At 40.6% G+C, this 27,299-nt stretch overlaps 2 pseudogenes; one reads left to right on the top strand and one right to left on the bottom strand.

The window, feature by feature from the left end:
* The first annotated feature begins 9,713 nt into the window (after positions 1-9,713).
* LOC117398056 (testis-specific serine/threonine-protein kinase 6-like) lies at positions 9,714-12,040 on the top strand (annotated as a pseudogene).
* Positions 12,041-12,661: 621 nt separating this feature from the next.
* On the bottom strand, positions 12,662-22,933 carry LOC117398004 (G1/S-specific cyclin-D2-like; annotated as a pseudogene).
* Between the last annotated feature and the right edge of the window lie 4,366 nt (positions 22,934-27,299).

The following is a 27,299-nucleotide window of genomic DNA, read 5'->3' as shown; positions in this document are numbered from 1 at the left end:
CCGCTACCCGTACGACCCGGGCCTCCGTCCTACTCTATGATATTTCCTCAGCTAACTCTAAAACAATATCGGGGTCTGCCCAAGGATTCCCCACGTTCTCTCTATTTCTTTAGTTTCTTCTCTTTGAGTTTCTTTCGGGTCTTTTCTCCTGTCCGTCTGTGGTCTTGCCGAGCAGTGAGACCGCTTGCTCGTTGTTCAGGTCTAAAGGGGCAGATCTGAGGAAACAGCAGAGTATTAATTTATAGGATCAGCAATCCCACTAAAACCCACCTCCCAGCCACTCAGAGAGGGGGAAAGCGCACACACCCTCTTCCCCACCTCTCTGTGTCACCGCCATGACTGGCAGGCAGATCCCACGGGACTGCCGCCCCCATTCCTGCAGCATCGTGCATGCGTCAGACGGCCAGTCCAGATCTCTAACTGTTACATATCCTCCTCCTCAGAATGGCACCACCCATCCATTCGAAGTCCTACACCCCCATGCCTTCCCAAGAGAAAAAATCCGCATTTAGAGGAGCTTTCCTGCTTGGTGGACAACCTTGAAGGCATAGGGCTGCAGGGCCAAGTACCACCGGGTAATTCTTCCTATACTAGCCCGCTAGACCCAAAGAGCGCACCTGCGTTTTGGTCGTAGGGACCGGCCAGTCAGCCAAGGCTTTCACCTTAGCAATCAGCGGTCTGATCTGGCCGCTCCCTACTCGATACCCCAAATACTCCGACTCACTCTTCCCAATGGCACATTTCTTTGGGTTAGCAGTGAGCCCAGCCTCCCGCAAGGATTGCAATACCGCCGCTACCTTACGCAGATGACTCGGCCAATCCTTACTGTGGATAACCACGTCATCTATGTAAGCAGCGGCGTACTGCTGATGGGGCTGCAAAATGCGATCCATCATCCGCTGGAAAGTGGCTGGTGCTCCGTGCAACCCAAAAGGCATGGTCCTAAATTGGTATAACCCAAGTCGAAAACGCCATCCTCTCTCTGGATTCTGGGGTCAGGGGTATCTGCCAGTAACCCTTCGTTAAATCCAGTGTCGTCATAAAATGAGCCGTGCATAGACGCTCTACCAACTCATCTACCCGGGGCATGGGATAAGCATCAAACTTCGATTTCTCATTAACTCGTCTGACGTCAATGCAAAACCGAGTTGACCCGTCTGGCTTATCCACTAAAACAATAGGACTGTTCCAGTCACTTTGGGACTCTTCTATTACCCCCAGTCTCAGCAGCTCATCAATCTCTGTTTTTATTCCTGTCTTTTACGTTCAGGTATACGGTATGGCCTCTGGCGAACTGGCGCCCCCGGCGACAGCGTGTGGAAGCGACATCGTGTGAGAAGTACGAGTGGACAAGTACAACGCAGTTAGAAGCAGAAAGGAGGAATTACATCTTTAAATTTGGAGTGGCTTTAATCAGAAAACATTGCAGCTTAAAGCCTTGCAGCTGCGTGCATTTTTCTAATAAGCTGAAACTCGGAGCAGCTGATTCAAACCCCGTGACGTTCTGGGACACGGGGGAGGAGCGGAGCACGCAGCACAAAAACAAACAAAGGCAGACAGGCTTCCCAGCGACAGTGTGTGGAAGCGACATCGTGTGAGAAGTACGAGTGGACAAGTACAACGCAGTTAGAAGCAGTTGAAAGCAGGTTGACAGCTGCAGAAGCTACACTAAACTAAAATTTTCTTTAAAATAAATAAATAAATAAATCAAAAGGTCTTCAAGCCAATAATCTGTGACAACTGCATGATGTGGGAAATCCGAGAAAACCCAACAGAGCTCAACCAAGTTTGTGTAAAGTGCCGCACGATCCAGGACTGCTTCAGCGATTAAGCCTGCTAGAAAAGGAGCTGGAGGAAATGAGACAGCAACAGGAGCTTGAGGAGCTGACACACCCACAATTCATGGAAGTCTGCACCCCTAGCAGACTGAAAGCCACCAGGGAGATGGAAGAGAGTCGAAACAGCTCGGTTCAAATAGGCAGAAAGGAGGGAAAAAAGGAAACTTCGTCAAACACAACCACCAGAAATCCAGACATCCAACAAATTTGAGCCACTTCAACATTTAGATGACCAAAACCAACATCAAGAGAATGAAAGAAACAACACCCAGGACCCTATAAACAGTGCTGGCCAGGCAGCAAACAGAAGGGAGGTCATGATTGTTGGAGACTCGATATTGAGAAACACAGCAAGTTCAGATCGCAGTTTGGACCCCCTTACTACAACAACAGTGTACTGCCTTCCAGGAGCCTCTGTCAAGCACATGACTGAGAATGTGGACAGGCCCCTGAACAAACAGGAGACGACCCGGTAGTAGTCGTCCACATCGGTACAAACAACATTGGAAGAGACAGGCCAAGATCCCTGCAAAACAAATTCAGAGAGTTAGAAGGAAATTAAAAGACAAGACCAAAACTGTGGTATTTTCTGGGATACTGCCGGCGCCTTGCAAAGGACCATATGGACAGCTGGAAATACAAAATCAAAATGCATGGCTGAAATCGTGGTGCACACAGGAAGGCTTCACCTTTCTTGAATACTGGAGCACTTTCTACAACAAGGACTATCTATACAGGTGGGACGGACTGCACTTAAACAGAAAGGGAACCAATCTACTCGGAGAAAGGATCCTTCAGGCGGTCCAGAAACATTTAAACTAGAAAGGAAGGGGGGAGAAAACAAAAAAACAGAAGGGAGACCACATCAAAACAAGGGCAACAACTCAGGTAAGACCACTATTAAATGTATTTATCTTAATGCTAGAAGTCTCAGAAACAAAATGTTAGAACTTGAAGCTACTGCACTAACAAGTAACTACGATGTGATGGGTGTACAGAAACTTGGTTGTCTGAGTGATGGAAACGAATATAATATTAGTGGGTACACACTATATAGGAAAGACAGGCAGGACAGAAGAGGCGGAGGGGTAGCGCTATACATAAGAAATAGTCTTGAAGCCCAGGTGTTAAATCAGGACAAAGAAAACAATGCAGAATCAATATGGGTCAGAATAATGGACACAAATTCAAAGGGCATTATAGGAGCATGCTATAGACCGCCAAATGCAGACGCTGAGCAAAATAATCTGTTGTACACGACATTCGAAATGCGTGTAGAAAAGGAGAAGCCATACTAATGGGGGATTTCAACTTCCCCTGTATAAAATGGGAAAACCCGATGGGGGGGCACAACGGACGAAATTGAAATGGTGGAAATGACAAATGACTGCTTCCTAATGCAATTTGTCAAGGCACCGACTAGAGGGGAGGCATGCCTTGATTTAGTCTTTTCAAATAATGAAGACAGAATAACTACAACAGAGGTCAGAGAGCCATTGGCAAACTCAGACCACAACATGGTCTCATTTGAAATATTTTTTAAAACCCCCAAAGTAATGACTAAAGCTAAGGTTTACAATTTTAGAAAAGCAAACTACAAAGGAATGAAACAGAGACTAACAGAAGTAGATTGGAGTAAAATAGAGAAAACATCCACAGAAAAAGGATGGCTGTTTTTTTTAAAATGTAGTACTAGAGGCACAAAACAATTACATCCCAAAAGTAGACAAATCTAAATCTAAATCGAAAACAAAATTGCCAAAATGGTTTAATAGATCAATTAAAAAAAAATATTCATCGAAAAAAGGCACTTTACAGAGCGTTTCAAAGGGACCAAAAACAAAGAAACAGAAAGAGTACTTGGAACTGCAAACACAAGTCAAAAAGGAAGTTAGAAAGGGAGAGAGATAGAAATCAATATTGCTAAGGGAGCTAAAATCAATTCCAAAATATTTTTCCAATATTATAACAGCAAGAGAACATTCAAAGAGGAGGTTAAATGTCTAAGAGACACAAATGGCAAAATCATAGATGAAGAAAAAAAAATAGCAAATATATTAAATGATTACTTTTCACAGGTTTTTACAAAGGAGGACACAGACAACATGCCCCACATGTCGACCTGTTCCTATCCAATTTTAAATAACTTTAGCATAACAGAGGCAGAAGTGTTAAAGGGACTAGGATCTCTTAAAATAAACAAATCCCCTGGGCCAGATGCGATCCTCCCAATAGTACTCAAAGAAATGAAAGAAGTTATTTACAAACCGCTAACCAATATCATGCAACAGTCTCTTGACACAGGGGGACTGGAAAATAGCAAAAGTAATACCGATCCACAAAAAGGGAGACAAAACCGAACCAGGTAACTACAGACCAGTAACTTCTATTATATGTAAACTTATGGAAACTATAATAAGATCCAAAATGGAAAATTACCTATATGGTAACAATATCCTGGGAGACATCCAGCATGGTTTTAGGAAAGGGAGATCGTGTCTAACTAACCTTACTTGACTTTTTTGAGGATGCAACATTGAAAATGGATAACTGCAAAGCATACGACATGGTCTATTTAGATTTCCAGAAAGCTTTTGACAAAGTCCCGCACAAAAGATGCAAGGAAATGCATGCACATGGATTAGGGAGTGGTTAACAGGTAGAAAACAGAAAGTACTGATTAGAGGAGAAACCTCAAAATGGAGTGAGGTAACCAGTGGTGTACCACAGGGAGAGTATTAGGTCCTCTGCTATTCCTAATCTACATTAATGATTTAGATTCTGGTATAGTAAGCAAACTCGTTAAATTTGCAGATGACACAAAAATAGGAGGAGTGGCAAACACTGTTGAAGCAGCAAAGGTCATTCAAAATGATCTAGACAGCATTCAGCATTGGGCAGACACATGGCAAATGAAATTTAATAGAGAAAAGTGTAAAGTTATTGCATGTGGGCAATAAAAATGTGCATTATAAATATCATATGGGAGATAGTGAAATTGAAGAAGGGAATATGAAAAAGAACACAATGTGGGGAAGCTATAAAAAAGGCTAACAAGATGCTCGGATATATTGTGAGAGTGTTGAATTTAAATCAAGGGAAGTAATGTTAAAACTCTACAATGCATTAGTAAGACCTCACCTAGAATATTGTGTTCAGTTCTGGTCACCTCGTTACAAAAAGGATTTTTCTGCTCTAGAAAGAGTGCAAAGAAGAGCAACCAGAATTATCCTGGGTTTAAAAGGCATGTCGTATGCAGACAGGCTAAAAGAATTGAATCTATTCAGTCTTGAACAAAGAAGACTACGCGGCGATCTGATTGAAACATTCAAAATCCTAAAAGGTATAGACAATGTCAACCGAGGAGACTTGTTTGATTTGAAAAAAGAAACAAGGACCAGGGGTCATAAATGGAGATTAGATAAAGGGGCATTCATAACAGAAAATAGGAGGCACTTTTTTACACAGAGAGGGTCTGGAACCAACTCCCCAGTAATGTTGTTGAAGCTGACACCCTGGGATCCTTCAAGAAGCTGCTTGATGAAATTCTGGGATCAATAAGCTACTAACAACCAAACGAGCAAGATGGGCTGAATGGCCTCCTCTCATTTGTAAACTTTCTTATGTTCTTATCCCCATGAAGATTTAATATGCAACCGTCCCAATATTTGTTTATGCTGCGGTGAGATTAGGCTATCCTGTATTAGGGACGATCACACCCTGAATCCAGGAGCGCCTGGGTTTTTGTACCATCCACTATCACAGGTTTAACAAAACCTGTCTGCTGTAGTGAATGAGGTAATTGAACATGTTTACCTGGTTGGTTGAGTTCAAACCATCACGGGACAATCCCGTGCGATGTGGCCCACCTCCCTTTACGTCCAACACCTCGGTGGGCTGGTTTCTCGCCCCGACGCTTCAACAAGGGGTGGAAACACTGGAGCCATCAAAGGGGCTCGACGGTGAGGTGGCCGCGCGAGACCTCGGTCCGACACCGCAGCGGCCCGTGGGTAACCCCACCCTGTCCCATTTCCCGGCCGGGAGCTCCCGCTGACACCCCCCGTCCAAATGTCTACCCCTTCCCCCCAGTCCCTTCGCCCTCTCCGGGGCCAGTGGAGAGGGTGATACAGTAATTGTGCTCCTTCCAGGCAGTCTTGCTGGCGTAATCCTTTAGACGGTGAGCAATGGTTCTGGGATGCTCCTCCCGGAACTTTCGCCGGTATCCCTCTGGGGTGGCCCCCACGCGCGGGGTAGTCCATCATCCTCTCAGGGGATAGCGTTCTCGCTGCTGCCTGTGCCTCCCCCGTCAGCTGGGGCAAGAGGTAGCTGGCCCACTGTGCCTGAGCCCACCCGGCAGAGGTCGCCATGGCCTCGAACACCTCCAGGTAGGCTTCGGGTCTATCATCGGCCGTCATTTTTGTGGGTCTCTGTAACCGGGGATCAGGACCTGCCGGTCTAGCAGCCCCCTGCACCGCAGCAGTTAGGGTCTGGCGCAGGAGGTCCATCATGGCCGCAAACTGGACGGCATCCATTTCTGCTCCGTTGGTGGGTGCACTGCTTTGTTTGGGCAGTGCCAGTGAATCCCACTTTGACACCACGTGTGGAAGGGTGTGGGTATTCACTGACACGGGAGACAGAAGTTGTAATTGAAACACCACACAGGTGCTCGGTTTTATTTTGTTTTACTCTTGTGAGTTGCACTGATTTGTTTTAACCCGCAGAGGGCGCTGTTGTCCGTGGTCTGGCTACCAGCTATGGTATCCAGAACCTACGGGGAATACCACGGCAGGGTACTCAGTACAGTTCAGGTGCACTAGCAGGTGCTCAAAATAATGAAAAACGAAAAGGCAAAAAGAAACAGGGAAAATAAAACACAGTAATGAAAACTACAAAATAAATGTGCTGCACCGCAGCGTGATTTTTCCCAGTCGCCGCACCCGTACGACCCGGGCCTCCGTCCTACTCTATGATGTTTCCTCAGCTAACTCTAAAACAATATCGGGGTCTGCCCAAGGATTCCCCACTTTCCCTCTCTGTGAGAATCAACCTGGTGAAATAATTTAACTACTGAAATACCCCAGTTACTTGTTCAATTTGTGTTACGAATAAGAAGCCAACTTCAGCATCGTCATTCTTCCAGAGTTTAGATTCATTATAGCTACAGTAGTGTTTGCTCAGAAGGCTGTATACTGTAGTAAAATAGTGATTTTTGTTGCAGTGTTCTCTATTACAAAGGGCATGGACCCACACGATAAGGAATGGCGGGGTCTGTGGTCGGTCACTCAGAGCTGGTCACGGCCGACAGTTGAACGGTCAGTTTCTGTTGGTCACTGCAGTAGCCGTCAGACACAACAGCACAGAGGTAAGACAGCAAGTGTACAAAGTGTAGCAAATGAACCAGGTGTTGTTAGAGATGCAACGGTATTCAATAGGCTTCAAGCATCCGACAGATGCATTTTCCTGTGTCGCGGCCAATTTATCAAGACAATAGCGAAAAAATACTCCGTGAATGCAACTGCTAATATGTGTGAGACCTACAAGGCATATTTCGGCATGCCTGTCGGGGATCAAGACAAACCCTGGGCACCTCATTTAACCTGCGAGCAATGAAAAAAAAAACTCTGGAAAGAATATGAACAATTGTTCCACAGAATTTTGTTAAAATTTTACAACAGCATCAAGACCTTGCTGGACGAATTGAAATTTGATGAATACGGCTGGGGGGGGGGGGTCATAGGAGACTTCAAAATGTTTGGCATTCCTGATGGGACAGCAGGGACACTAAGGCGCACTACCACAGGCGGGACTGGCCACAGCGGACCGAGTCCTCTGTGGGGAGGAACAAAGGAAAGTGGGAGCCACTGGTGGACCCCCGGGAGGTGCTGATTCCACCATTGCCCATCAAATTGGGCCTTATGAAACAATTTGTTAGAGCTCTAGATAAGGAAAGCCGGTGTCTTTGTCGGACCACAAATACAGAAGATCCTGGAGTGCAATAAATTCCCCAAGAAGCTCACTAGTAAGGAAAAAGCGGCTTGGAACAGCTTTGTCGCAGTGGTTCGGGGCTTCCTGGGCAATCACACGGCCGAAAACTATGTGGAGCTGGTTGAGACTCTGGTGAAGAACTACGGCACAATGGGCTGTAGGATGTCCGTAACATGGGAGCGTAAACGAAGGAGCAAGGCGAGCGCTTCCACCAGGTCGCCTTGTGAAATCTCTCGAGATGCACTTTTTGACACCGCGAACCGGGTAGGCGATTCGGTATCTCTCTTGCGCATCTTTTAATGGTTTTTTTTTAAATGCACATGGCAATTCTATTCTCGCGCATATAGCCTTGATATGTACTGGAGGTTTGACCCTCTTCCTCGTTGGTGTCATCTCAGGTAACGTTTGTTACACGCATATTTGGGACGATGGCAGCAGGGTATCACTGCGCAAAAAACCTTGTTTACCTCCCCGTTTTCTTCTTGGGTGCGGGCATTGAGGCACAAGTCTTACCTTCGCGTGGTGAACTGAATTATTTATTGTCTTTGCATTCTTGTCGTTCTTCTTATGGCTGTCTTTGCTCGTCTCCGAAATTGAAAGGGAACGTTAAATTACTTTCTGTAACTTGGTTAGATTACTTTTCGTTAACATGGTTCTCAGAAATCTTACGAGGCCATTGGCACTGCAAAACATATTGCTTCACAGAAGACGATTTTTATCCTTGACCACTCTCCATTGTGCCCTCACATACTACATATTACTCAGAATTAACTTGAATATTGAGAGCTAGCTTCCAAATCTTTAGAAAAACAGCCCTTTGAGTAATCGATTACAAATGGTAACCGAAGGGCAGGAAATCTCTGTATTTCTTTACAATGCTGCAACCAACCCACGTTTGTTGATCATTGGATGGAAATTCTCACTGTAACTGAGCTACAAACAAAATCATGTCATTAATTATGGGCTATTTAAAAAAAATGAATTTATACATGCAACTAATTACCCACAAATATACACAGACCGCTACAACTGAAGTGCCAAAAGCGAGTAAGGTTTCATTGGAACACTGGGTTTCATTGTCAATGCCCTAAAGCGTCACACACTCGCCGATGAGAATCGTTAAGTCCTATCACTGCTGCATCAAGATTTAACCACTAGCGCGTGGCTCCTGGCTACGAAACCAGGGAGATACTTCGTTGAAATACAAATATACTTAACAGCTTAAACGGTCATTGATCAGAACCTGTTTAAAAAACGTATAGGGACTTCAGCAGCAAGCAGATAAAAACCTGTGGTTTAGAGAAAAGTAGATCTACAGATAGTTTATAATCGTGGATATCCTCGTCTGGAGCTCCGGGGAGGGGAGAGAGCACCGAGAGACGAGAGAGAGAGGAGAGGTAAAGGTCACTAATCAAACCGACAAGGACCCTCGCTCTTGCTTGCGTTTTGCGTTCGGCTCCGGGGAGAGGAGAGGAGAGCAGAGAGAGACGAGCACATGGCTCAACGACTATATAAAGGGAGCTGAAACCTCTGCTCATAAAACTTTATTAAGTTTTGGCAGCTCATATCTAAAGGAAATAAGCTTGGGTTATTCTTGATGGGGTTGACAACTCGTAATCCGACAAAGAGCACCTAAGCTATACTTGTACATTTAGAACAATCATTTAACTCAATCATCTCGCCTCTTTCCTAAGCACTGTACTCATCCAGTTTAGTTCCTTTAAACCGGAAGGTTGGAATTGCTTCTCACGTGTGGGTTTCTTCTTCAGGGATCTTGGGCATGCTGCTTGTCGTGTCCATGATGGCATCAACATCTTATACAAATCCTGTGGCACCAGAGAGATGCAGCTACAACACTGACATCCCCCTGCCATAAGTCTCTGCAGAAGCATGAGCGCTGTGACATTACTGAGATGCCTCAAGAAGAACCTGCTAGCATCCGATGTGAGTCTCTTTCTCCCTCTTACTTGGTACATGGCTATTCTGTTGAGTGTAAATGCTTGTTTGTAATATGGGGAACGTCCTGGGTTTTGACATCAGGTGGCCCCTCATGAACTAATTCAGTGTTGTCAAGATTGGAGAGTGCGACCTGTCCAACGACCTTGGAATGTTTTGGCTAATCAAGCGCAGAAAAGAGATATGCTGCAAAGAAGAGACAGACTAAGCGAATGTGCAGTGCACTGTAAAAGACCATAATGTCTAGCTCAGTTTCAACAGATAAGCAGTCTTTTAAACACAAAAAAGTAAACAGAACAAAGATCAGAATCACAAAACTCCAATATTACAACACTTTACATTCAGTGTATTGAGGAGCCGCACCTCAATAAAGCAAGCTCTCCTCTTTTAAAAGTCATTACATCTTGCATTCCAGCTGTCCTTTAATGAAGATATCTGCATCAGCCTCGCGGACAGGTTCCTCCCCCATGGAGTGGTTGAGAGCGAAAGGCTGATCCAAATCCAGAAGGTCCTGGCCTTCATCCATGCCAGCCTGAGGGAGATCACCAGAGAGCAGCTGGAGTTCAACAAACTGCAAAAAAATCCACAGTGACACGCCAGTCACAGTGGACGTGCCACAGCTCAACCGTCCCTCAGGGGTATTCCGTCAGAAGCAGTGGAGCTGTTCGATGCTCAGCAAGTCTGCGTTGTTTTTCAGAACCGGACCTCATCTCCGAAGGACCTTAGAAAGCACCGCGATTAAATTGGGGTCTGTGAATAGTACAGATTTGAAACTGTGGGATGCAAAACACACACACACACACACACACACAAAATATGTGTACATTGAGCAGGGAGCTCAATAGAAAAGGCATGTGTAATACGGTACGTAAGCCGCAGAACGAAGTCTATCTCAATAAGAATCTTACTTTCCAAGAGTCGATGGGTTTGCATGTTAATGAAGTTAACCTGGCCTACTCACGGGGCACTGTGGTGGAGATGCTGTGTTCTGACATTATTTAAGCTACCCCGAACCTCCTCACGCCCACCAGAAGAGTGGTTTGCAGTAAAGACCTGCGTCTCCCAGCCTCAGATGCAGCACGCTGCAGTAGAATGCTGTCTACTTGTGGTTCCAGGTCTTGCAAGGTTTCACACAGCAGCAACAGTCAACGCATTGTAATAAACAAATCTCTGCGTTTCAGTTTGTAAACATGGCCTAGCAAATACGGCTGATATTATAGAAATGGGTGACCTAAAAGTGAAGTCCCCAATCCTTACATTCAGTACAGTGATTTACAAATTCAAAACACATCCGGAACATTGGTGTAAGTGTGGCAAGGTGAACTGGCATTCGGCACCATCTTGTTATTTTAAATGGATTGTTGCTACGCTTATTGCTTGACGTTGAGAAACAGCTATCTTTCAGCTCGCTTCAAATCAGCATGTTTGACTCACTGGTTTACACACTCCTATACTTGGCCAGAATCGTACACTATATAAATATTTATTAAATAAACTTATGTTGCTTAAAAAGGTAAAGGCCTAAATGATGTCGAGACAGGTTATTGTCTGAGCTTGGGTATAAACTCGGGGGAACTATCCGGGAAATACCAGGAAAACGTAGCAATAAAAATCGTTGACCGGAGAAGAGCTCCTCCGGAGTTCGTTACAAAATTCTTGCACCGGGAGCTCGCTATTTTAAAGGGGCCAATGCACATTGTGCAGGTCTACGAATTCATCGAGGTCTGCAACGGGAAGCTGTATATCGTCATGGAGGTGGCGGAGACTGACCTGCTGCAACAGCTAAACCAAATCCCAGGCCCGCAAGCTAAAAAAATGTTCATTCAGATCGTGAGCGGTGAGCTACCTGCATGAGAACAACATAGTCCACCTGGACCTAAAGTGTGAAAACGTGCATCTGACTGAGGGCAACTAGGTCAAAATCACAGACGTCGGCTTCGGGAGGAAAGCGCACGGCTACCCAGAGGTCAGCAACACCTACTGCGGCTCCGCTGTCTACACGCCCCCCCCCGACATTCTCCTCGGGGTCCCTTACGACCCCAAAAGTATGACGTTTGGAGCCTCGGGGTCATTCTGTAAATCATGACGACCGGCTACATGCCCTTCGACGAATCCAACGTCACCAAGCTGCCGCGCTTCCAGAAGACGTGCAGGTGGAGGACAAATGCAAAGTGCTTATTGGTCTTCTACTGCAGTTCACCCCTTCGATCCGGCCGGCCATCAACCAGGTCGCCGACAACGAGTGGCTGACAACTACGTAGGCGATAGGAACGTGTAGTGTGGTGCTGTTGATTAAAGTGGGCCGGTATCCGGCTGTACTGTATAAGCGTTCAACTTTTTTAAAAATGTTATTTTGTAAGACTTGATTTATTTTTATTGTTAACATGAAATGATGTAGCGGGTTGAATTCGAAACCCTGTCATGTTCCAGTTTATCTAATATCGTTCTCAAATAAATTGGATAAGTCAGGACACTCATCTGGGAATATATCTTATCTGTAAAAGTTAAAATTCTAAATTCTACAATGGCCTCGCACCTGTTCCTTATGGACAAATGTCCAGACATCTTATCTATTTCCTGGCATTGTGCCCAGAATATTTTATTACCCTTTTTTATTTCCAGAAAGAATGATTACACGACAGTAGATGTTAAAAGTTCATGCTGATTTGAACTCGGCTCTCGCCAACATAAGGCAGTCTTTGTCAAATACTTTGTTCTAACACATTTGTAGACAACATGTTGAAAAGGTAACATAATATGTGGCTAGAAGGGACATATTTTTTGACTATAAATTGTTAAAGAAAAAGTATCTTGTTTTTACTAGTTTCAACAAACAAAGAAACCAGATACATTGAGAGAAAAATAAACAGCATATTACAACATTACACAGTAGTCTGTTTATTGAATAATTATTCAAATATCCATTTGACTTGGACTGTATTTCAATGTGTTAAAAACCTTCAGAAGAATGACATACATATTCGCTTCCATGCACAATTTATATATCATATAAAATATATTCACAAAATATATTACATATAAAATAATATTATTGTACTGTTCACTTATAAAGACATAAGAGAAAAGAAGCCATAATTCTGAAAATGCACAAAACAAAAGAATGGAAAATGTTTTTCTACTGTCTTTTCTGGCGCAATTCTTTCGACGCTTCACTCATAACAGTATAAACACGTAGAGATTACTATACTGAGAAAATAAGAGATGCATAAGGCACACATAAAGGCAATATATCTTTCGTCCACTGTAGGCTGGATGCGGCTGTAATAGTCTCCAGCATTTAATATGTTCCATCCGAACAAAGGCGGAAGGCAGGAAAGAAAAGAGACAGTCAGAAGAAATATCAGAATGTAGAAACATCTTGGTATTCTGGAACTGTTTGACATGGGTCCTTGAAAAATCATACAAAGTCTTTCCCAACAGACCGTATTGATCGCGGAATACAGAAACAAAAATCAAAACCATCAAGGACCATCAATCCAGTCACCGTTATTGAAGAACTCAGGTTGACCAACAATCCAAAGGAAAACAAAATCTGTCCAACAAAAACAAACAAATAGGTCATGTAAAAAGAAGACAGTCTTTTCCGTTCGATCTAAATAAACAAACCCAAAAATAAGCTTGATATGAGTAAAAGACAGATACTAACGGCGAAACAAATCGTCAGCCATATCGGTGTGCGCAAATGCGCATCCAATCCGGTCCTGTTATATGAGGACGAGGCATTCAGAGTCGGTCAAATTCAGACAATCCATTTTTTTCTTTGTTCCAGTCACAATTCAGAATGACAAGGGTGAAAACACTGAGTCTTTATATAGACATATATGTGGGTGGATGAATTTTCTCAAAGAGGTATGGTAAACATACTAAAATATTGCTGATACTGCTAAAATTATTGACGGACCTGTTTCATGTTGTTCTTTTATATTGTCTCAATCTGGTCCTGGTAAGCCTTCAGGCAATCCACTTCTGTGTTGATGATCTTGGCCAATATATTAGTCATATTGTCCACGCAAAACGTCTGTTTTCCATCGTCCAAGTGAAGACTGCAAATAGCAGCCCCAACGCTGCCAGTTGCTATCATTGAAGGGGGATATATGGCGAAGTTAAAGTCTGTCGCGCAAAGGGCAACAAAACGTCTGTGTGTGTGTTTGCGAATCAATGGCAGTTTATTGCTGGGTAAGGGCAGTTGTTTCACAATGTGTTCAATGAAATCATGTGGAGTCACCGCTGCAAGATTCCATTTCAATTTTTCTAAAAGCAGTAGTTCCCATTCCAAGAAGTCTTGACGTTTGATGGAATTGTAGTAGAGCTGCAGAGTTTTGCTGTAAAGGGATATGTCTTTTTCAATTTCGACGCCAGGAACATGCAAACTGTCCCTAGTAACTGCAGATTACATTTTCTAATGGGGACCAGGGCTAAAAATCTGTCCAGGTAGTTAATAGCCAAGGAAAAAACTTCTTCTTCACATTTCTGTTCCTCGCAGACGTCCAGCATCCAAGTTGCAAGCATCCTCCTCATAAAAGGCTCAATGTCCTTGAAAATGACCTTATTACTCCAACAAGAATCTTGCAGTTGCTTACCTTCTTACTTTTTGAGGTGGCCAATCTTATCTTAGTGCGAGTAGGATTGGCAATTGCAAAGAACATCCACTATAAGGAATTCACAGTTCCAAGTTAACAGTATCTGATAATGTCACTAATATTATTCAATCCACTAACAATGACGTTTTAAAACAGCTAGCTGTCATAACCCATAAAATAATAATCAGCCCAGCTGGAATTCCATGAGGGTCGCTCTGAGTTACAGAAAAACAATTTTTGCGACATTTTCTTATGTTTTTTCTCCAGAAAGGGTAGAATTGCTGTCAATGTAACTATGAGGTTATTGTACAGTAAAAGTATTCTCATCACTGCTTGCTCAGATCTAAATCAATTAAAAGTCTCTGTTTAGGCATGAAAAAAAAAATTAAAAGTCTCTCTATAAGTGACTAATTTGTCTGTAGCGTAAGCCAAATAAAAGATTTAAATTCAGGTCTGCCAATCATCAGTTTTGCATTCTAAATCAGAAAGCAGAAAACCAGAAGTTGACTTGTTTTTTCTATTTCGTTCTTTCATAAATACAATAATCGACCGGTTTTTTATTTTCGAAATTCTGATATTAAAGTACAAAAAGTTATTTCGGCTTGTTTCCAATTTGATATATTGGTTTTTTATAACCAAATATAACTGTATCGAATGTGTCTCGTTGTTATGACAACAGTGTGGTGTAGTGGTTAGGGCTGGATTCATGACCGGAGGGTAGTGGGTTCAATACCAGGTGCGGGACACTGCTGCTCTATCATAGAGCAAGGCTCTTTACCTAGAATGCCCCCAATTGCGTAATTGTATGTATAATAATATGATTTCTTGTAATAATTGTGTCAACGTGGATAAGAGCGTCTGGTAAAAAATAAATAATAATGACGTTTATTGCATGAATACATTGATATCTATAAATATCCCCCACCCAAGTGAAACAAATTGGGTACCGTGAAAGGGGATCGCTAAACATATGTGATAGCCCTTGACAAATGTACTATGATAATATAGTCCAGTTACTATAGCTAATTTATAAAGCCAAATATAAATAACTGTACCTCGATTTTTTTTCCCTTTATGTTATAACGCATTATTTTTAATATTATTATAATGCACTGTACCTGATAGGAGGATGATTATTATATTAACAATGTCGCTGTATTGGAATGCAGTACTTTGTAACAACTACTAAATTAATGAATAAACAGACAAAAACACATCCAGAACAATAAGCACAGGCGGGTCACAGAGAGTTGTAGAGGACATCTTACAGAGCATTTCATAGGATGACTAAAGGGGGCTGGCTTAGCTGAATAGGTCTGTCCCGCTTCAGATACGTTAGTATATCTATCATTATTTAAGCGTATAGCGGTTAAAAAAGCTTTAACATATTATCTTCTTCATCACCGAATCTTGGAGACTGATTTCATTTTCCGTCCCTGCAGTCTGTTATTGATTTTTCTATTAGATTATTTCATTTGGAATACTTCGTTACAAAACGCATTATGAAAAATGGGAAAACAAGCCTGAATCATTTTTGTATATTAAACTCAGAAATTGGAAAATGAAAAACGGGTCGATTTTATGTTATGAAAACGAGTCGTTTTCCGATTTCTGATTTAGAATAAACAAACGACTGTCCAGAATCTACAAGGACCGTTTCAACATATTGTATTTATTTTATTATATTTCTGCTTTAAATACCATTACAGTTATTATTATACATGTGTTTAAATTTTTTCCCCTTAGTAAAATAAATATTCCACAGAAAATATATTTTATCTTAAAAAGAGAAAGAGAATTCAACAAAAAAATGAATTTAAGCATTTATTATTCAATGCTTTTTGAAAGCTTACATTTAATCAATCGAGTCTTAAACCCGTATGTGTGAAGTAAATGGACGTTGAGAAGTGAGCTACAACCATTCAAAGCAACACACACTGTAACCTATTAAATAATACTGAAAATAAGGGTTACTGTAAGACTCTATGTGCACTATATATAGTAACTGCAATTTAGATTAATGATTGCATAAAATTTGCTAAAAATAATATTAATATTGTTTTTAAACAGAATTATAAGTGTTATTGAATGGTACTAGTTTAATTTAATGGTGTCTGGCACAAGTGCAGCCCACAGTAACCGCCAAGGGCCTAGTCTTTAGGCAGTAGTGGCCTGGATCCTTCTGACACTTCTCCCGGTAGTACACTGGGATGGTGTATTTGATGGCGACAGAGTTCAGAAGGAAGTTAATCTTTGTGAAGTTTCCCGGGTCAGTGCAGTAGCTGCCTACTTGGCTATCAAGATGGAACTGGGGATCATCTGGGGATCAGAGTATGTTCTGAAAGCAGAAAAATAAACACCAACTGAGAACCCACTCATTACCAGCAGGTTCACAATACGCTAATTGTAATACCTATTCGGGGGCTGAGATCGCTGGTCTACAATAAATAAGGCAATGTATTAAACTTCAATATATAATACCAATTAAAACCATATAAACATCTGCCAAACTGATGTTTTATAAAAGGTCTAATCAGAGCGGGTACCAAAAAGTAATTTGTCAAACACTCACTCGTATTCCCAGGGTGATAGCGATCGCTCTCGTAGGTCATCAGAGTTAGAAAATGTTGGGTTATTCAAATCATGAGCTTTGTTTTGGTCGTTCTCTGACAAGCAGGCGCCCTTTTTGCAGAGAATAAAGGGGAGTGTAGATGGGGAAAGAAGAAGGAATATGGTGGCATCCTGGAAATGGATATAAAAAATAAAATATAAAAATAATTGAACATTCAACTATAGCACTTCCAACATTACTAGAAAACCTTAACATTACTAGAAAGCTTTCCAAATATATATATAAAACAATAATCACTAAGAGTAATTGTAATTTTTTTTGCTTTAAAACAGGAAAATGTATTTTAATCTTCTTAATCTTAACATTATAATTTTATGAACTTTTGCGGTACAACTAACAATGATAAAAAAAAAATGTAAAAGAGAACAAATAAGCCTTGTACTCACAATTGAATTTATTCTTATCATTTTCATGGTGTTCTGTAAGATGGTTACTCAGTACTCGTGTTCTTCGCTTGTCTCGCAGGACCTTGCTGCTGTATTGCACTTTAGATTAGAATTTATGTATCTGCAGGCAACAACATTTGAATGCAGGAAAATCATGCTTTGTTTACACAGACAAAAGGCAACAAATGATGACACTCTATTTAGAATGCAACTAAATATGCGCCCACACGGTTTTTCCAATGAAGACTCCCAAAATTATCGCGACAAAATTAGAAATAGAGCGTTCAATGTCTTTTTCTATTAGCTTTGGAAATGTATATATGTATTGTGTAGTTTTTATAAAGATGTGCAATTGGATATACTGTGACTGTTTCTAAATAGTGCGAGTTTCCCTTTTTAATGACATTTCTTCGTAGTTAATATCTGTAATGTTAATCACTCAACTATACTAACAAAACTAAATAAATTCCAGTTACATACCTTCAATTATTTACATTCTGTCTCGTCGATACAAAATATAATTTTTTAATTATTATTTTTATAGCACATTTGTGGCTATTTAGTCGGCTGAGTTTTCAAACACTTATTTTACCTATTCATTAGACCTTTTAAATTGTTTTCAACGTTTAAACAGTCATAGAAGCTCAGAACAAATGAAAAAACCTAACAAATCACACTATTAGTTCATTTGAAATCAAGACCAGCAGACTGGATCTGCTGTCTTATTTAGCTAGCAGCAGTGTACATAGGTGCACAACGCGATCTTGAAGGGCCGGTGTCTGCAGGTTTTTTTAATTCCAACTGCACTCTAAAGTGCTTTATTGGAGTATATCGGTCATTACTGAACTAACAGATGTATAAACAGTGCTTGCAACACCTGATCATAACAGTAGGTCCAACTGACCGCTCAACTTATAGATTTAATTGGGTTAGTCCTTTTTTAAAGGATTTTCCTCTCCTAATGATTCATTGTTTTTTTTAAAAGGTAACTTGAATTGTAAACTACAGTTATAAACAACAGTTATATAGCGTGACTGCAGATCACACAATTCTCTTCTAACTACCTATATCCATTTAAAAAAAAAAAAAGTGTAACCCTAAAATTTCATTGTGCTACTGACACGGGCCATTTGAAAACTTATCTTGGAGTTGTAAAAGTGTTTTGTGATCGTTTATTTGGTTGTCCTTTTGAAATCAATAAATATCCACGACACCTACCTCAAAACCGGTTTTTACCCTGTTTTGTAGCATGTGGCTAGGGATTCCCCGGCTTGCAGCCTGGGGCGGACGATGGGGCAAAATTAGGTTTCCCTCGTGTTGTAATTCAACCCGTAAAAAGACTAGAATAACAATAACATCTCAGACAAAAGAAAGATAAATAATGACTAGATGAGTATGAATAACTTACACACCTTATTTTCCACTTGTTTTGAGAAACCTCAGATTTCTTTTTGTGTACATCAGCATTGGGCGTCCCCAGTGGAAAACCATGAAGTTACAATTGGATAGGAAAAATGAACGTGCGCTGTCGATGAGGGAATTTATTCGCAATGCACATTACATATTTTTCATAATATGACATTTTCATATTTTCGACAGTTATGGATAACTCTGAAATATGAAGGTTACAGATATAAGTTATACATGGAAATTCACACTCACATAATTAAAGTAAGTCTAAAACATAAAACGTGTTCAACAGGTAACAAATACCACAGAAAAAAAGACGCTTTTTAGACAAAAAAAAAAACCTTATTGTTTAAGAAATATTTTTTAGCATGAACAGCTCAAATCTGACATGAAGCTTCAACATGGAAACTGTTTTGAACAAATTGGATAATAAATAAGGAAATGATTGTACACACAAAGGCTCAAAAGCAACCTATTCGTTCAAACAACCTGATATGTAGCACAAGAAGACTTGAATGCACACCACCCCCAATCTCCGTGCAGTATTTTTTTTCTGTTCTCAGGTGAGAAAATTTTTTTTCCCCTATCTTATGAAGTGCGCAAGAGAAGACAAAAACAATGTGAGGTACAATTGGAATTCCTTTCAGCTTCTCTGCTAGGGGTCACTATCTATTCCTGGTGTTAATGAGTGCATGTTTCCGAAATTAAGCAGCTGTGTGTAACGAGAAACATCAACTGGATTAGCCCATTGACAAAAAATGCTAGTGGAAAACTTTAAGGCGTGTAAAACGTTATTTACGTGAGATAAATTGTTATTTGAAAGCAGTGTGGGTTGTGCTGCTTGTTGGCTACAGCCTAAAATATTAACGGTTTTCTCTTGTTACCGTAAACAAAAGAGGTATTGCCCCTAGCGTATTCCTTTAATATGAAACTGCGGGGGCAGGGGAACCTCGCTTCGCCATGACTACACAGACAGCACGACCATTCAATATCTGCGAGACAAGTGAAGAACACACAACTGAGTCTCAACCATATTACAAAACAGCTTGAAAAGAACTAATTTCATTGTGAGTAAACCAATCTAAGCTTTTATTTATTACTATACAATTTATTATTACTTATTATACTATTTTTAGATATTATACTATTTGATCATGCCATAAATTACAGTGACACAACTCAGCCGACAAAATAATTTAACACCCAGTTGATAGTTCATTTAATACACACCTGGGTATATGAGAAATATGTTATCATTAACACCAGCAAGCTTGCGTGACCAGCACTACCTAGAGATTTATTATAAACCAAGTTTGTTTTAGTTTTTTTTGTTCGTTCCAATCGGGTAGTTGGTTGTAGTGTGTGTGTAAAGCCAACTGCAAAGCATTGGACTCATTTTACTATTTTTTTTGTCTCTACAAGCTGTCATCGTGTTATTGTACACTCCTCAATATATCTACAAAAGAAGAGAACTAGCAGCGTGGATAACCTACCCTGTCTAACATTTAAGATTTGCAAGAGAGATCTGTCTAGCACTTTGGGAATACGAGTGAGTGTCTGTCTAAGTTACACGTTAGAAGTTGCCAGCGGACTAACTATATCAAATAGGCACCACTTTTCCAGGTAGTGCTTTAAATATATATATATATATATATATATATATAAAGGGTTTTAGATTCGTATTATATAGTGAATTTAGATGTATACTGCTTTCTTTGTCCAGCATCCAAATCCAGCATAGATTTCACGTATTATAAACCTGGTTATATGGTGATGGTCGTATCTCAATGTTAGGTTTTATTCTTTGCTTCAGGACTTAAATGTTAAATAAAACAAGGAATTTGATCTAAATATAACTATATTTTGTAGTTTAACTTTTTCCGATACTTTAACAATTAGTGTGTGTTGTGTATATACGTTCTCATATATATATATATATATATATATATATATATATATATATATATATATATATATATATATATATATATATATATATAGTACTGTGCAAAAGTTTTAGGCAGGTGTTTATACATGTTTATGAATGGTTCACGTATGTTTTGTTGGTTACTGCTTTGATTCAGATTATGTAGAGCTAATATAAAAAATCCAGGCATATTACTAGAAAAAGAAAAAAAAAAACGACCGAATCTTAAATATTTGAATTAGTTTGTTTTTTTAAGACAAACGTCATACGAGGGCGCACCATGCAATTATGTAGTTTGACAATGTAAATATTAAAAAAAATGGAACCTGTGAAAGAGAGCTAGTGTTTAAATTTGAATAGACAGATTTGAACCGTTTGGCGAGAAGACAATTTTCTGTATGATTAGCCACACCAAAAAAAGATGTGATTGGAAAAGTGTGATTTTTTAAAAAATATCATTTTTATTTATTTATATATATATATATATATATATATATATATATATATATATATATATATATATATAATCTTATACATACATTTTGAACGTGTCTATACTTTACATGACACCACAACCTGATCCGGTCAATACCCTGTAGTTTAATTTCCCGTCCTGTGCTAACATATCAGCAGGACAATATTTATAATTCCATTTAATCCCCTTTCTTTGATATCGAGGCATAGCAGCAGAACACACCAGACAAAACAACCAGATAAGTAATGAATTACATTTATTATGAGTACAGACAATGGTAAAGGAATATAATTCATAGGCAGGCAAACTAGAATTCCATTATGTTCCCCAATTTGGCATTTCATGTAATCAAATTCACCTCACCCACCACAGAAGGCGCCACTCAGCCCAACCCACAGATTAAGGAAGTGTAGCAGCCGGACAGTTTTCCGTTGGCGTTACTAGTGCCCCCGCTGGTCAGCCTCCAACAACTCAGCGTTTTCCATTGCATGAACACACCATCAATGCTATGGCCCCTCTCTGGCCCTCCAGCACAGCATCTCGAGCTAGAAAAGACAGATTGTGTAATTAAAATCCTATTCATCACTTCCAATCCTTGCTGCAGTACAGGGGGGACTGGTATACACATCAAGTACCAATAAACACATCATATAGATAAAATAAGAGAAATATTCCTAGAATTGTTACTCAATTAAATCCAGCTAAAATTATACACTAAAAATTAAAACTAATACAATTAGATGGTTTAATGGTAGTATAACTAATGTACAGGTTACATAAGTTTTTTAGAAACGTACTTCGACCAACAAGGATGCATAAGAGACTAGAACAAAAACATGCTTGCGTAGCGATCCACATGTAATTAAATTACAACATACTTAACTTTCTTTAGCAAAGATCTAAAACCCTTTTTTCAAAAGACTTAAACGTCGTAAAGAATAAAAACTTACCAAGAAGTCCAGTAACCCAGTCAATAACCAGGCACATTAAACATAAAGTGAATCCAGGGCAGTAAACAGATAAAGCCGTAGGTACCAATTTCGCACACAAATTAAAAACTCAACACTTGAATGTAGCAAATAATGTTGCCAGTCCATGACAAAAAATATGCCCCAGTATATATTTAAAAACTGTACAAAAAGAAAATATGACAGACTGCAGAAAAGACGCTGAGTAACGTGAAGTATGAGAATGCTAACTACATGAGCACTGCAGTATAATCACCGTGTAACAGTGTAGGATAGAAATAAGGTTCCGTAAGTGAGTACAAACTTTTAACTGTAAACAGAAAAAGCAAAGACACGACATTTTAAAAGATAGATTTTATATATCTAGCTCTCACACTGCGACGAATGTGTATAACCAGAGTGTTCATTAAAAGTCTCGGTTACAAAAATGAAAAAATGAAATAAACAGTTCAGCCGCGATCGAAAACAAATAAATGTCGCGCACAAAAAAAAAACAAATCCTGAGTACCCCTCAGCAAGGAAAAACACATTCAAACTCGCTTTTAAATCTTACTGTCTATCCCCAACAGATTAACCAAATTTATCCACACCATAGCAAGCCAAAAGGGACAGCAACGCAAAAAGCATACCAAGTTTATGCGGAGTAATAAGCGCTTCATACTCAAGACAAGGTACTGCATTTTCTTAAGTAAGCATAACTAAAATGTCTCAGAAAAATTACTAAATTATTCTAATTATAGAAAAATGGCAGCAGGTGCTCTGGACTGTTGTAACATTATACATTTTCAAGATGTCGAGAATGTAGCCTATAATTAATGTGCGTCACCTTTTTCGTTTCATAAGCATTCAATCCTCTTATTTAGCATTTGACGTTAAACGATAGGTCAAAGGTCAAAGTCCAAGACATTTTTACAAGCTCTTATTTGATTTCCTATAAGTGTCCAATAGTATATATGAGCCTAGCTGCAGTATTTAAGGAGCAATATTGTCAAATCTGCAGTTACATGATTTGGCCACCAGAGGGGAGACAGAGAAATTTGGAATGTGGCATTTTTCTGGGCACTGCGCCCACATTTCAAATCCGATCACACAAAAATGAATACCAACTAAATTCAAACTATTGGAAGAGCTGAGCGAAAAAATCGAGTTGATCGGTTGAAAACTGTAGGAGTAGGAGCTGTTCGGTTTTTAGCTGTCATTCTTGAAACAGCAAAATGTCCATATCTGGCTCTGGGAAAGTCATAGGTCAACGGAACCAGCGTTGACTTTTAGGAAACCAATGGCTTCCTATACATGTTCAATAGTAACTATGACCCGATCTTGCCCCTATAAGGAGTTATAAGCGGTTTAATTTTGGGGGGTCATGACCTGTTACCCCACAAATCCACCAGTCCGATCGCCACCAAAAGTAATAGCAACTCAAGTGAGATTGAGTGCAGTAGTTGTGCAAAGCTTTGAGTTGATCAGTTCAAAGCTCTAGGAGGAGATGCGTGCGGAATTTTGTTGGAAACTGGAATAATAATAAAGAAACCGAGAGAAAACAAGGACAATAACTAGAATGGAAGTTTCTGGAGAAACTTCGTCTGCGTTGTAAGTTGTTTTGGCTAGCGTGTAATTTTAATAGTGCGGTAGAAGTGGTTTCAAAGACAAATTTGTTTCATAAGCATTCATATCTTGTTATTTAGCATTTGACTTTAAACAAGAGGCCAAAGCTCAAAGTCCAAGACATTTTGAGAAAGGTTTTAATTGGTGTCTTATACATGTCCAATTGTAGGGAATGGTTAACATGTAGAAAACAGAGTACTGATAGAGGAGAAACCTCAAAATGGAGCGATTCCTAATCTACATTAATAATTTAGATTCCGGTATAGTAAGCAAACTTGTTAAATTTGCAGACTACACAAAAATAGGAGGAGTGGCAAACACTGTTGCAGCAGCAAAGGTCATTCAAAATGTTCTAGACAGCATTCAGAACTGGGCAGACACATGGCAAATGACATTTAATAGAGAAAAGTGTAAAGTATTGCATGCGGGCAATAAAAATGTGCATTATAAATATCATATGGGAGATACTGTAATTGAAGAAGGGAACTATGAAAAAGACCTAGGAGTTCATGTTGACTCAGAAATGTCTTCATCTAGACAATGTGGGGAAGCTATAAAAAAGGCCAACAAGATGCTCAGATATATTGTGAGAAGTGTTGAATTTAAATCAAGGGAAGTAATGTTAAAACTTTACAACGCATTAGTAAGACCTCACCTAGAATATTGTGTTCAGTTCTGGTCACCTCGTTACAAAAAGGATATTGCTGCTCTAGAAAGAGTACAAAGAAGAGCAACCAGAATTAAAATAATTTAATCTATTCAGTCTTGAACAAAGAAGACTACGCGGTGATCCAATTCAAGCATTCAAAATCCTAAAAGGTATAGACAATGTCGACCCTGGGGACTTTTTTGACCGGAGATAAGAAACAAGGACCAGGGGTCACAAATGGAGATTAGATAAAGGGGCATTCAGAACAGAAAATAGGAGGCACTTTTTTACACAGAGAATTGTGAGGGTCTGGAACCAACTCCCCAGTACTGTTGTTGAAGCCGACACCCTGGGATCCTTCAAGCTGCTGCTTTATGAGATTCTGGGATCAATAAGCTACTAACAACCAAACGAGCAAGATGGGCTGAATGGACTCCTCGTTCGTAAACTTTCTTATGTTCTTATCAGTACACCAGCTGAACACTAGGGGGCGTTGCTCTTACTAAGAGCAAGACACTTTGGCTGAGCATGCCTCGGGTTGCCCAAACAGGAAGAGAAAGAAGACGTTTACATCCCCTCTCTGGCGGCACAGCCGTCCATCCTGAACTCCGTCCCAGAGAGGCTCACCCCCACTGCCCCTGCCCCGTGAAGTCTCCCCTGAGGAGTGTGGGATGTATGATCTGCCAGCTCCCAGCATCACTATAAGAATTGAACTTTTTGGCCTTAGCGCAAAACACTATGTGTGGCGCAAAGCCAACACTGCTCATCACCCTGAGAACACCATCCCCACGGTGAAGCATGGTGGTGGCAGCATCATGTTATGGCGATGCTTTTCATCAGCAGGGACTGGGAAACTGGTCAGGATTGAGGGCAAGATGGATGGAACCAAATACAGGGAAATTCTAGAGGAAAACCTGGTTTCAGTCTGCAAGAGACCTGGGACTGGGGCGGAGGTTCACCTTCCAGCAGGACAATGACCCTAAACACACAGCCAAAGCTACACTGGAGTGGTTTAAAAACAAGAACCTGAATGTCTTAGTGGCCCAGTCAAAGCCCAGACCTCAATCCGATTGAGAATCTGTGGCAAGACTTGAAAATTGCTGTTCACCAACGGTCCCCATCCAACTTGACAGAGCTTGAGCAATTTTGCCAAGAAGAATGGGCAAAAACTGCAGGATCCAGATGTGCAAAGCTGGTAGAGACTTGCTGCCAAAAGGTGCTTCTACCAAAGTAGAAACTCAGGGGGGTGAATACTTACGCAACCAACAAATGTCTTTTTTGTTTAATTAACTTGTGTCACAATAAAAAATATTTTGCACCTTCAAAAGTGTTAAGTATGTTGTGTAAATCAAATGGTAAAAATCCCAATTAAATCCATTTTAATTCCAGGTTGTAACACTACAAAATGTGGAAAAGTCCAAGGGGGTGAATACTTATGCAAGTCACTGTATCTTGTAACAATTGTAAGTCGTCCCTGGATAAGGGCGTCTGCTAAGAAATAAATTATCAATAATTTTTTTCTACCTGCTCAGGTGATTTTTCTTTTCATTCATCTTCTCTTTACGGCTCCAAGAGCTCCAATGTTAGTCTTTCCTGCTCCATCCAGTCTCCACCTCAGGAACAGTGCCGTCCAAAGCGCAGCTTCATTACTCAACCTGTCTGCAACTTTAGACAGACTGGTCCTCGGATAAACTTTCAAGCTCCTTCGACAAGACATCGACATTCCTGTTGTCAGCGATTGCCTTACTTTAGCTCCATTTAAATCTACCACAAAGCTTTGTCTGCGGAATCTGTCCTGCAATCAGATGCCCCTCCCTGCTCCCACAGAGCAGCATAATTTACCGTTCCAGCAGAAGATCCTGCCCTGGACCTCCATCAGCTACGTTCAACGTTTTAAAGACTTATCCAGCCCATTACAAACTCAATTTTAACCAGTGGCAGCTCGTGATTTGACTGGTCACAACATGCTCCAAAGACACTGCTGTACTGCAACTTTTCCACCGGCACCTCACAGACCATGGTTACCACGGCAACACCCTCACTGCTGCCTTCATAGTGACTGCGGGAGTGGTAAGTTGCCATGGTGACCAGGCAGCTTCATCAGGCTCTCCGTGCTCTGTGCCTCAGTACTGCAATCTTCTGGCATCCTGTTGCTGCGCATTCACAACTGGTGGGGACAAATTCAACACGCCGAATCATGACATCTAAATACTGCGTTAACTTATTTATATACATGACTAGCTGACCTAAAACATGTATCAAATATTTACTATTCAAATCTAAAGGAATAAGCAAATGTTGTTCTACATAGACACGGATTTTAATCACAATAACCTCAAATTCTACCCTGCTTCACTGAAGCCAATAGTTTAATTCCAATCATAACCTCTAGATGGCAGTATAAGACCACAAGTTCTATATATATTTTAAGCCACTTTGCTATCGCTGTGAAGCTCGGACACTACAGCTTTTCTATCCATTCCTGCAGTTTGTTGTCACTCTGAGGGATTCTCGGGAGTTCCCATCCTGCCTCAGCGTTCTGTCTACCCATATCAAATAACATTCTTCAACCTTCAACTCTATCCCCCCTTTTGAAGCCACGCACTTATCAGCTTACTGAGATGCTCCGAATCTACCGTCACATTAACTTCAAGCTTCCCTGCATTAGGCATCCATTCCAGCGACCTCTTCCTGTTCTCGGATTCGTGCTTCCTCATCTGGCTCAGCTCCTCCAAACCGACCAACTTCATCAAGGCACTTTATTCAACTTTCAAGTTATCAGTCAGATACAGAAACCATGTCCTACAATTATCAATGTTTCAGTCAAAGTGTCCTCCTACCCTGCAATAGACAATACACTCAAACTG

Source organism: Acipenser ruthenus, chromosome 54 (assembly GCF_902713425.1).
Source record: "Acipenser ruthenus chromosome 54, fAciRut3.2 maternal haplotype, whole genome shotgun sequence".
NCBI lineage: Eukaryota > Metazoa > Chordata > Actinopteri > Acipenseriformes > Acipenseridae > Acipenser > Acipenser ruthenus.
The sequence above is the reverse complement of the archived record's forward strand: the minus strand, read 5'-3'. Positions and strand labels throughout refer to the sequence as shown.